Consider the following 6,000-nt stretch of genomic DNA (forward strand, 5'->3'; position numbering starts at 1 on the left):
GATATGTGTGACCTGTACAGTGGGGATGTGATTAGATAGGACAGAGGATATGTGTGGTCTGTACAGTGGGGATGTGATTGGATAGGACAGAGGATATGTGTGGCCTGTACAGTGGGGATGTGATTGGATAGGACAGAGGATATGTGTGGTCTGTACAGTGGGGATGTGATTGGATAGGAGAGGATATGTGTGGTCTGTACAGTGGGGATGTGATTGGATAGGACAGAGGATATGTGTGGCCTGTACAGGGGGGATATGATTAGATAGGACAGAGGATATGTGTGGTCTGTACAGTGGGGATGTGATTGGATAGGACAGAGGATATGTGTGGTCTGTACAGTGGGGATGTGATTGGATAGGAGAGGATGTGTGTGGTCTGTACAGTGGGGATGTGATTGGATAGGACAGAGGATATGTGTGGCCTGTACAGGGGGGATATGATTGGATAGGAGAGGATATGTGTGGCCTGTACAGTGGGGATGTGATTGGATAGTAGAGGATATGTGTGGCCTGTACAGTGGGGATGTGATTGGATAGGAGAGGATATGTGTGGTCTGTACAGTGGGGATGTGATTGAATAGGACAGAGGATATGTGTGGTCAGTACAGTGGGGATGTGATTGGATAGGAGAGGATATGTGTGGTCTGTACAGTGGGGATGTGATTGGATAGGACAGAGGATATGTGTGGTCTGTACAGTGGGGATGTAATTAGATAGGAGAGGATATGTGTGGTCTGTACAGTGGGGATGTAATTAGATAGGAGAGGATATGTGTGGTCTGTACAGTGGGGATGTGATTGGATAGGACAGAGGATATATGTGGCCTGTACAGCGGGGATGTGATTGGATAGGAGAGGATATGTGTGGCCTGTACAGTGCGGATGTGATTAGATAGGAGAGGATATGTGTGGTCTGTACAGTGGGGATGTAATTAGATAGGAGAGGATATGTGTGGTCTGTACAGTGGGGATGTGATTGGATAGGACAGAGGATATGTGTGGCCTGTACAGTGGGGATGTGATTGGATAGGACAGAGAATATGTGTGGCCTGTACAGTGGGGATGTGATTAGATAGGAGAGGATATGTGTGGTCTGTACAGTGGGGATGTGATTGGATAGCACAGAGGATATGTGTGGACTGTACAGTGGGGATGTGATTGGATAGGACAGAGGATATGTGTGGTCTGTACAGTGGGGATGTGATTGGATAGGAGAGGATGTGTGTGGTCTGTACAGTGGGGATGTGATTGGATAGGACAGAGGATATGTGTGTACTGTACAGTGGGGATGTGATTGGATAGGAGAGGATATGTGTGGTCTGTACAGTGGGGATGTGATTAGATAGGAGAGGATATGTGTGGTCTGTACAGTGGGGATGTGATTGGATAGGACAGAGGATATGTGTGGTCTGTACAGTGGGGATGTGATTGGATAGGAGAGGATATGTGTGGTCTGTACAGTGGGGATGTGATTGGATAGGACAGAGGATATGTGTGGTCTGTACAGTGGGGATGTGATTGGATAGGAGAGGATGTGTGTGGTCTGTACAGTGGGGATGTGATTGGATAGGACAGAGGATATGTGTGGCCTGTACAGTGGGGATGTGATTGGATAGGACATAGGATATGTGTGGCCTGTACAGTGGGGATGTGATTGGATAGGACAGAGGATATGTGTGGTCTGTACAGTGGGGATGTGAATGGATAGGACAGAGGATATGTGTGGACTGTACAGTGGGGATGTGATTGGATAGGACAGAGGATATGTGTGGTCTGTACAGTGGGGATATGATTGGATAGGACAGAGGATATGTGTGGTGTGTACAGTGGGGATGTGATTGGATAGGAGAGGATTTGTGTGGCCTGTACAGTGGGGATGTGATTGGATAGGACAGAGGATATGTGTGGTCTGTACAGTGGGGATGTGATTGGATAGGACAGAGGATATGTGTGGTCTGTACAGTGGGGATGTGATTGGATAGGACAGAGGATATGTGTGGTATGTACAGTGGGGATGTGATTGGATAGGAGAGGATATGTGTGGTCTGTACAGTGGGGATGTGATTGGATAGGAGAGGATATGTGTGGTCTGTACAGTGGGGATGTGATTGGATAGGACAGAGGATATGTGTGGTCTGTACAGTGGGGATGTGATTAGATAGGACAGAGGATATGTGTGGTCTGTACAGTGGGGATGTGATTGGATAGGACAGAGGATATGTGTGTACTGTACAGTGGGGATGTGATTGGATAGTACAGAGGATATGTGTGGCCTGTACAGTGGGGATGTGATTGGATAGGAGAGGATATGTGTGGTCTGTACAGTGGGGATGTGATTGGATAGGACAGAGGATATGTGTGGTCTGTACAGTGGGGATGTGAATGGATAGGACAGGATATGTGTGGTCTGTACAGTGGGGATGTGAATGGATAGGACAGAGGATATGTGTGGTCTGTACAGTGGGGATGTGATTGGATAGGAGAGGATATGTGTGGTCTGTACAGTGGGGATGTGATTGGATAGGACAGAGGATATGTGTGGTCTGTACAGTGGGGATGTAATTAGATAGGAGAGGATATGTGTGGCCTGTACAGTGGGATGTGATTGGATAGGAGAGGATATGTGTGGTCTGTACAGTGGGGATGTGATTGGATAGGACAGAGGATATGTGTGGTCTGTACAGTGGGGATGTGATTGGATAGGAGAGGATATGTGTGGTCTGTACAGTGGGGATGTGATTGGATAGGACAGAGGATATGTGTGGTCTGTACAGTGGGGATGTGATTGGATAGGACAGAGGATATGTGTGGTCTGTACAGTGGGGATGTGATTGGATAGGACAGAGGATATGTGTGGTCTGTACAGTGGGGATGTAATTAGATAGGAGAGGATATGTGTGGTCTGTACAGTGGGGATGTGATTGGATAGGACAGAGGATATGTGTGGTCTGTACAGTGGGGATGTAATTAGATAGGAGAGGATATGTGTGGCCTGTACAGTGGGATGTGATTGGATAGGAGAGGATATGTGTGGTCTGTACAGTGGGGATGTGATTGGATAGGTGAGGATATGTGTGGTCTGTACAGTGGGGATGTGATTGGATAGGACAGAGGATATGTGTGGTCTGTACAGTGGGGATGTGATTGGATAGGACAGAGGATATGTGTGGTCTGTACAATGGGGATGTGATTATATAGGAGAGGATGTGTGTGGCCTGTACAGTGGGGATGTGATTAGATAGGACAGAGGATATGTGTGGTCTGTACAGTGGGGATGTGATTGGATAGGACAGAGGATATGTGTGGCCTGTACAGTGGGGATGTGATTGGATAGGACAGAGGATATGTGTGGTCTGTACAGTGGGGATGTGATTGGATAGGACAGAGGATATGTGTGACCTGTACAGTGGGGATGTGATTAGATAGGACAGAGGATATGTGTGGTCTGTACAGTGGGGATGTGATTGGATAGGACAGAGGATATGTGTGGCCTGTACAGTGGGGATGTGATTGGATAGGACAGAGGATATGTGTGGTCTGTACAGTGGGGATGTGATTGGATAGGAGAGGATATGTGTGGTCTGTACAGTGGGGATGTGATTGGATAGGACAGAGGATATGTGTGGCCTGTACAGGGGGGATATGATTAGATAGGACAGAGGATATGTGTGGTCTGTACAGTGGGGATGTGATTGGATAGGACAGAGGATATGTGTGGTCTGTACAGTGGGGATGTGATTGGATAGGAGAGGATGTGTGTGGTCTGTACAGTGGGGATGTGATTGGATAGGACAGAGGATATGTGTGGCCTGTACAGGGGGGATATGATTGGATAGGAGAGGATATGTGTGGTCTGTACAGTGGGGATGTGATTGGATAGTAGAGGATATGTGTGGCCTGTACAGTGGGGATGTGATTGGATAGGAGAGGATATGTGTGGTCTGTACAGTGGGGATGTGATTGAATAGGACAGAGGATATGTGTGGTCAGTACAGTGGGGATGTGATTGGATAGGAGAGGATATGTGTGGTCTGTACAGTGGGGATGTGATTGGATAGGACAGAGGATATGTGTGGTCTGTACAGTGGGGATGTAATTAGATAGGAGAGGATATGTGTGGTCTGTACAGTGGGGATGTAATTAGATAGGAGAGGATATGTGTGGTCTGTACAGTGGGGATGTGATTGGATAGGACAGAGGATATATGTGGCCTGTACAGCGGGGATGTGATTGGATAGGAGAGGATATGTGTGGCCTGTACAGTGCGGATGTGATTAGATAGGAGAGGATATGTGTGGTCTGTACAGTGGGGATGTAATTAGATAGGAGAGGATATGTGTGGTCTGTACAGTGGGGATGTGATTGGATAGGACAGAGGATATGTGTGGCCTGTACAGTGGGGATGTGATTGGATAGGACAGAGAATATGTGTGGCCTGTACAGTGGGGATGTGATTAGATAGGAGAGGATATGTGTGGTCTGTACAGTGGGGATGTGATTAGATAGGAGAGGATATGTGTGGTCTGTACAGTGGGGATGTGATTGGATAGGACAGAGGATATGTGTGGTCTGTACAGTGGGGATGTGATTGGATAGGAGAGGATATGTGTGGTCTGTACAGTGGGGATGTGATTGGATAGGACAGAGGATATGTGTGGTCTGTACAGTGGGGATGTGATTGGATAGGAGAGGATGTGTGTGGTCTGTACAGTGGGGATGTGATTGGATAGGACAGAGGATATGTGTGGCCTGTACAGTGGGGATGTGATTGGATAGGACATAGGATATGTGTGGCCTGTACAGTGGGGATGTGATTGGATAGGACAGAGGATATGTGTGGTCTGTACAGTGGGGATGTGAATGGATAGGACAGAGGATATGTGTGGACTGTACAGTGGGGATGTGATTGGATAGGACAGAGGATATGTGTGGTCTGTACAGTGGGGATATGATTGGATAGGACAGAGGATATGTGTGGTGTGTACAGTGGGGATGTGATTGGATAGGAGAGGATTTGTGTGGCCTGTACAGTGGGGATGTGATTGGATAGGACAGAGGATATGTGTGGTCTGTACAGTGGGGATGTGATTGGATAGGACAGAGGATATGTGTGGTCTGTACAGTGGGGATGTGATTGGATAGGACAGAGGATATGTGTGGTATGTACAGTGGGGATGTGATTGGATAGGAGAGGATATGTGTGGTCTGTACAGTGGGGATGTGATTGGATAGGAGAGGATATGTGTGGTCTGTACAGTGGGGATGTGATTGGATAGGACAGAGGATATGTGTGGTCTGTACAGTGGGGATGTGATTAGATAGGACAGAGGATATGTGTGGTCTGTACAGTGGGGATGTGATTGGATAGGACAGAGGATATGTGTGTACTGTACAGTGGGGATGTGATTGGATAGGACAGAGGATATGTGTGGTCTGTACAGTGGGGATGTGAATGGATAGGACAGGATATGTGTGGTCTGTACAGTGGGGATGTGAATGGATAGGACAGAGGATATGTGTGGTCTGTACAGTGGGGATGTGATTGGATAGGAGAGGATATGTGTGGTCTGTACAGTGGGGATGTGATTGGATAGGACAGAGGATATGTGTGGTCTGTACAGTGGGGATGTAATTAGATAGGAGAGGATATGTGTGGCCTGTACAGTGGGATGTGATTGGATAGGAGAGGATATGTGTGGTCTGTACAGTGGGGATGTGATTGGATAGGACAGAGGATATGTGTGGTCTGTACAGTGGGGATGTGATTGGATAGGAGAGGATATGTGTGGTCTGTACAGTGGGGATGTGATTGGATAGGACAGAGGATATGTGTGGTCTGTACAGTGGGGATGTGATTGGATAGGACAGAGGATATGTGTGGTCTGTACAGTGGGGATGTGATTGGATAGGACAGAGGATATGTGTGGTCTGTACAGTGGGGATGTAATGAAATAGGAGAGGATATGTGTGGTCTGTACAGTGGGGATGTGATTGGATAGGA

Source organism: Crinia signifera, chromosome 3 (assembly GCF_055691185.1).
Source record: "Crinia signifera chromosome 3, ASM5569118v1, whole genome shotgun sequence".
Lineage (NCBI taxonomy): Eukaryota > Metazoa > Chordata > Amphibia > Anura > Myobatrachidae > Crinia > Crinia signifera.